Source organism: Aythya marila (genome assembly GCF_965140915.1).
Source record: "Aythya marila genome assembly, chromosome: 27".
Taxonomy (NCBI): domain Eukaryota; kingdom Metazoa; phylum Chordata; class Aves; order Anseriformes; family Anatidae; genus Aythya; species Aythya marila.
In genome coordinates, this window is record NC_139068.1 from 2,205,695 (window position 1) to 2,212,930 (window position 7,236).

Here is a 7,236-nt window from a genome sequence, read left to right on the forward strand (position 1 = left end):
TGTGGCAGCAGGTAGGTGTTGCCAGCAAGGAGTGGGAGCCCCAGGGTGCTCAGAGCAGCAGCACCCACAAGGAGAGGGCCAAGCTGTTGTCTTGCTGCCCTCCTGTCTCATTTGTGTGTGGCTTGTGTCTCTCTCACATGGCTTGTGCATGTGGTGAGCAGGAAGGGAAGACCTTGCCCTGCGGGGGGACACCGGTGTCCCCACCTCAGCCGTGGCAGGTGACACGGGTTGAGCTGTACCCGCATGTTTGCCTTCACCCTGCAGAGCAGGATCCGGATGGGTGTGCACTGGGAGGACAAAACAGCCCCCAAATGCTTCTTCTTGGCTCTCTGGCCTTTAACACCCAGGAAAGCGTCCCCAGGGCATAGGGAACATCCTTCCCAGCGGATGCCCTTCTGCTCCACCACCGCCACCGACAAAGACGTCTCTCAGTCTCTGCACTGGGAATTATTTCCAGCCGTTTCCAGCTCCCCGTCACCCCTGTCCCAGCCCCGCTTCCCCGCTGCACCCCCCCGCATGCCGTGGCCTAGCAGAGCCCTGGGGCTCGCGGCACCCGCCTTGCTTTTGACATTTCCAGCGGCGCTCACACACAGAGCACCCTTTGCGCCCTGCGCCCCGCTGCTGGCGGGTCCCCGACCGCCGGGCATCTGGCGAGGGCCGGGGCAGCGAGCGGGACCTTCCCTGCGGGACCGCACAGCTCTGCCATTGAGGGCAGCAGAAAGCCTTTCTGTGCGGCTGCCTGGAGCGGTGCATCTGTTCCCGGCGCACAATCGGGCCATTGAGTCCGCCGCGGCGGAGCGGAGCCAACACTATGGGGCTTCCCACTGCTTCCCCTCCGTGGGCTGTGCTGGAGCCCGCGTTCTCCTCCCGGGAGCACCTCAGCCGTTTGTGTTCTGCTCTCTAAATCCCCACCTTCTCCCCCCATCTGCCAGGCAGAAGCTGGTTCCCCATCACCATCGCCACCATCTCCAGGAGGTTCCCGTTGGCCAGACGGGAATGGGTGACACCAGGAGGGATGCGGGTGGCTGGGATGCTGCTCCTGGGAATCAGCCCCAGTGCTGGCACCCAGCTGCTTTTTTTTCTTTTTCTTTTCTTTTGCCAGCAAGTGGAGAGGTGCTGGCAGCAGCCGAGTCACCACAGGTTTTCCTGCAGGTGATTCTTGGTGGGGTTGGGATCTCCTGAGTATTGCAGGGACAGGGGACAGCCCTACAGGAACAAGGGGACAGCTGGGTGTGCAGGACCCATGTCCCTCCTCCCTTGTGGAGCAGGATGGCAGGGACAGCGTGGCTTGGTCCTACAGCACCAGGGTGCTGCCCTGGCCCTCCTGCTCTGGGTGGCTCGGACCCATCCACTGGGGCATCTTAACCCCAAACCCTGTGGGGTGCGGAGAGAGAGGCTCAGGCACACCAAGGTATCCTCAGCCAGCACCCATGGGTGCTGTGGGAGGAACTGCCCTCCACATGGAGCTTCTCCACCAGTGCTGCCCCTCCAGGAGTGCAGACGCCTGACCTGAGGGGTGTTTGGTTGCTTGTTAGTGCTCTGCCAGCCGGCCGGGCTGCGGGGGCTCTGGGCATGGGCACATGGCTGGGAGCGGGTGGGCACCCACGAGCTGGAGGAGCCCAAAGCTGAGAAATGGTCCCCCAAATTGCTGTCACTTCAAGGTTTCAGGAACCTCACAGGGCACGGGTGCAGCCCCAGGGCTGTAGGTCCCACTCTGTCACCTCCACCTCACGGGGAGCAGAGGTGGGAGCAGGAGGGATCAGGGAAGGGGACGTGGCAGCGGAACTGGGCTTGGGGCCAGGGCAGGAGGCATTGGTCTCGCTGGATGGTGGGGAAAGGAAAAAAGGGGAAGGGGAGGTTTGAGAGCAGGGTCCTGCAGGGCTTGGGCTGCAAGGGTGTTGCTGGGGCCGGGGACTTTGCGAGGAGGTGGCCAGGGTGGGACACATCGGGCTGGGCTGGTGAGAGTGGGCTGGGGGGTGCTGGGGCTGTGGGGTGCCGGGACTGGGGGGTACTGGGGCTGTGGGGTGCTGGGGCTGCGGGGTGCCGGTGACCCTGCACCCGCTGCTCCAGGGATGCAGCCGCAAAACTGCATTAAAGGTCGGACGTGGCGCTTAGGGACGTGGTTTTGTGGGTGGTGTCGGTGGCAGGGTGGATTGGGTGACCTCGGAGGCTTTTTCCAACCTTTTTTTATTGATGCCCACCAGGCTGCGGCTCCGGCCCCGCGGGGCTCCGGGCAGGGCCGGGAGCGGCCGGGAGGGGGCAGCGCCGGGCCGGGGAGCGGCTGCGGGGAGCGGGGAGGGCGCTGGGGGGGGTGCGGGGGGTGGGGGGTGCATGGGGGGCGTGTGCATGGGGTGGGTGCTGGGGTGGGTGCTGGGGGTGCGCACATGGAGTGGGTGGGTGCATGGGGTGGGTGCTGGAGGCAGGTGCATGGGGTGGGTGGGTGCATGGGGGGAGTGCTGGGGGTGCATACATGGGGTGGGTGCATGGGGTGGGTGCTGGGGGTGCATACGTGGGGTGGATGGGTGCTGGGGTGGGTGCATGGGAGGGGTGCATGGGGAGTGGGTGCATGGGAGGGGTGCAGGGTGTGCATACATGGGGTGGGTGGGTGCATGGGAGGGGTGCTGGGGGCACATACGTGGGGTGGATGGGTGCATGAGAGAGGTGTATGGGGGGTGCTGGGGGCGCATACATGGGGTGGGTGCATGGGGTGAGTGCTGGGGATGGTTTTGGGGGGGTGCCTGGAATGGGTGCTGTGAGAGGGTTGGGTGCTGGAAGTGAGTGCCTGGGGTACGCGTGTGGAGTGGGTGCTGCAGGTGGGTGCATGAGATGGATGTTGGGCGTGCAGGTATGGGGTGGGTGCATGGGGTGGGTGCTGGGGATGTGTTCGGGGAGTATCTGGAATGGGTGCTGGGACTGGGTGAGAGGGTTGGGAGCTGGAAGTGAGAGCCTGAAGCTGGGGTATACCTGGGGTGGGAGCTGGGGGTGGGGTGGGTGCAGGAGGTGGGCTCAGGGGTGCCTTGGATGGGTGCTGGAAGTGCACGGGGAGTTGAGGGTGGGTGTCCGGGGGTGGGTGAGTGGGTTTGGGTGAAGGAAGTAGGGGGCACAGGGTGGGTGTTTGGGGTGGATGGGGTGCTGGATGCTGGGGATGGGCTGGGTGAGCGGGGAGGGGGTGCAGGATGGGTGCCTGAAGCAGGTGCTAGTGATGAGTATCGAGGTGGGTGCCCAGGGTGGGTGCAGGGTTCAGCGGGTGGGGTGGGTGCCAGGGGGGCTGTGGGAGGCAGTCGGGCCCTACTGGGAGATGAGGGCAGGACCTCTTCACAGGCGGTGGCACAATGACAGGAGGGACAAGAGGCCACACAGCCTGGGCCAGTGCCAAGAAGCTCTTTGTCCCCCACCCTGACCTAGGCATCCCCTCAATGGCTGCTCCCAGCTGCCTGCCCACAGCAGGGGGCAATGTGGAGAGGTGGAGACGAGGGAGAGAAGGAGCAGAAGGTCCCAAATTGCATCTCCCAGCCCTGCTGCACTGCTCTGCACTGCACGCTTCACCCTGCACACATAGGGCAAGCCAACGCCTCCGCTACCTGTGCAGGCACAGAGCCTCCCTTCTGGTGGTGGGGGCTGCCACCGTCCTGGATGAGCCCTAAAGATGCTCAGCTACCTCCCACCAGCTAGAACACTAAAACAGCATCCCCAGCAGATGGATGGCATCTTTATATATCCAGTGCTCTCTTTTTGGGGGCTGCTGCTGTGCTGCTTTGCTTCCCCCAGATGGTGCCTGAAGCAGTGGAGGGGATGGCTGGGGACAGGGCTGCGTGACAGCCGTTCAGGAAAGCAAACCAGAGCAGGCTGAGCTCTGCCGCAGCGCGTGGGGCTTCTCGGCCATCAATCATTTAGAGCCGTTAATTTTTAATGTGCAAAAATCTCTCTAAGTAAGGAGCCCGGCGTGGAGCGAGGCTGATGATTAATTCAGGCAGTGACGCACCAGGGGCTGCAGCTTGCGCAGGGTCCCACTGCTGGGGACTGGCCACGGGGCAAACGGGGCGGCTGGAAGGGGACAGAGCTGCCGTGGCCGGTGTCACACATCACTGTCATAGCCCCCACTGGGTCACAGATAAGCCATGCTGTGGTGGCACTTTGTGGTGTCCCCCCTGGCACTGGCAGCAGCAGGAGCTGCTCAGAGCGGGGTCTCCATCAGCCCTTCCTCCCACCCAAACCTCCCATGGGTGAACCAAATCAAGAGGCTGGCAGTGAGTATGAGTTAACCAGGGAATAACCTATAAACAGCACCAGGATGGGGATAAAAGCATGGAATGAAGGCTTTTTGTTCCAGCAAATGGCCTGGCTGTGCTGCTCACAGCCCGAGCTGCGAGGAGCTGTGCCAGCGGGAGGGCACGCGTGCCCCTGCTAAAACTGCTGCCTCTTCAGAAGTAGGTGGAGAAGATGTTAATGAAACCCCTGGGACTGCTGAGCCTCTTGTCCCAGGGTTTTAAAATTTAAAATTTTAAGTATTTGAGGAGCTCTGTTTACCACTCTTGCCTTCTAGTTAAAAGGTGGTTGGGGTTGTGCCATTTCGGGGAGGATGTCGGATCCACCCCCCAATGACCCCTAACAGGTACTTCCAGTGTTGGCTGGCACCACAATGAGAGATTTTTCTCTTTCAGCTGAGTGCTCCAAGGGACCGTAGTGCTGCCTGCAGCTACCTGTGCCCACAGCCTCTTGTCGTACCCTGGGACTGTGAGCTGAGTCCCTACAACCACGGCATGGGGCCAGCCAGTGCTGCACAGGGAATGCAATCAAACCTTTTTTAGGAAATACATGAGTAAAAAGCACCAAAGGGCTGCTTGAACTGCGAGGTCTTGGTGACTTGAATGTCACTTCTGGTCACAAAACCTCTCCCCATATCTTTGTCACCACGACTCTCTCTGGATGGACGGAGCGGCTGCGTGCAGTAACAGGGACCTCGCCTCTGAGCTTCGCCTTGATGCAAAAATTTTAAGGAAGCTTTTTTTTCGGTGGGCAAAGCCTCTGTTAAGTGGCCCATGGCCAGGATGGAGGGGAGCGGTGAGGGAGGGCAGCAGGAAGCCTTGCCATGCTGCATGAGTGCGAGGAAATCGAGCAGATCTGCAAGTCCCCAAATTCCAGACGCCACAGGAAGGAGCGATAATGGAAGGGCTCCGCTTTCGGGAAGGCGAGCTTAAATAATTGAGAGGGATAGTGAGGTGGAAACGAATGCACAGAAGGTTTGGGGCTCCCTGGAAGGGAGCAGAGATGGAAGGAACGGCTTTGCTACAATATTCATAAAGCTCCAAAGGCAGCAGTACAAGTGCCTGCAAGGAGGGTCACTGCGTGAGCTGCTCTCCGCTGGCACTGCTGGGCCCAGGGTGCACCCAGGAGGCAGAGGGGGCCTGGGGGAGCCGCATGCCTCGTGGCTCTTTGCTGACAAGGCCACGTCCAGGAGGATGCTGCAGCCCAGCCCCAGCCCACTGGGGGCTCGTGCCACCCCCAGCCCCTTTTCCTGCATCATAGATTGTAGCAACCCCTCTTCCATGGCCAGGGATTGAGGAGCTGGGAAGGTACTGGGGGGTACTGGGGATGATATTGGGCATTGATCCTGTACTGGGCCTAGTACTGGGTATTAGCATTTGGCCTTGGTCCTGATACTGGGTGAGGGGTATTGGTACTGGCCCTGGGAATGGGATATGGTGCTGGGTATGGGGTATGGGTGCTGGATATGGGGTATGGGTGCTGGATACTGGAGATGGGCACTGGTACTGGGCATGGGGTATTCACACTGGTACTGGGCGTGGGATACTCATACTGGGCACTGATAGCGTTACGTGGATTTGGTGTTGGGGACTGGTACTAAGCATTGGTGGTGGTACTGGGAATCAGCTTTGGGTGTAGGTCTTGGTACTGGGCACGGGGTGTTGGTACTGGGTTTTGGTCCAGCTCCTGGTGACTCCCACTGCTCTCAGTGCTGGATTCTGGTGCTGGGCACTGGCACAGGAGCCTGGGCCTTGGGGTTAGTGCAGGTTTGGCACTGGGCAGAGCACGATCGATGTGTGTTTGCACGGAGAGGGATGGCCTCGGCCATAGACTCAGCCACACGTGTCCCTGTCCCCTCCCACCATTTGGAATCGCTCCGAGGCCCTGGCACCACTCTTGCCTGCTCTGTTGGAGACCCAGAGACCCTCCAGCTAAAAGCCTCAAACCTCTCCCCCTTCCCAGGCCATCAAAGGGGTTGCACATGAGCCTGGTGCCAGCGGCTGCACCAGGACAATAAGATAATATTGAGATAACACTGAGATAATAACAGTGATAACAAGTGAATTATCCAGCTGTCCTGTGGAACAGCGGCCTCCTGCCCTGCCTGCTGACCCCAAAGCACCCTGAAGCCAGCCCGGTTTGCTGGGGCTGTACCCAGCCCTGCTTTTTTCCTTGAGCTTGCAAAACCTCGGCAGCATCCCCTGCTCTGCCAGAGCCAGGCATTGCTGTGCCAGGTGGGAGCTCAGCCCCCTGCCCAACTTCTCACCCAGGGCCTGGTTCCCAGGTAATTGGGGCTGTTTCTCACAAATTCAGGCTTCATTTTAACATTTTCTACCTTGGGCTTTCCATTCATATATCGGGCTGTTTTCCACCTCCGCTGTATCCCAGGTGTCCTGCTTGTCCCAAAGAAGTGGGGAAGGGGGTCCCGCAGCCGTGCCTGTTTGCCCCCCTTTCCTGATGCCTGCCAGAGATGGGTCTCTCTCAGAACCGAAAGAATTGGTCCACAAACAGCGCTGGAAGGAAAGTGAAAGGTGCTGGAGCCAGAAGGAGGGGGGCTGCCCCCTGGAAAGTCCCAGGCAGCTCAGGCTGCTCTGAGCACAGCCCCTTGCTGCCACCCCAGCTACGTGCAGTTTTGCCCTGACTTTCATCTCCCCCAGCCAAGCCAAGAACTTCCCGCATGGGTCCCTGCTGTGCCATGGGCAGCATTGCCAAAACTCCCCAAGTTGCTGCTTTCCTTGCTCAGAAACAGGGCTGGCAGCTTGAACAAGCCGCAGACAGCCGATCTCTCCTGCATTTCTTCTCTCCGTATGTTCCCCGTTTTCAGGGAGCTTGGTTGGCCCAGGACAGCGTGAAGCAGAGCCACGAACATCTGGAAGGCAGAACCCAATGGGCCTGGATTTTTTGGCTGCTGAGGCAATGGCGACCCCCAGATTTGGCTCCCGAGGCGTTTCTGTTCCCAGCGCTGGCTCA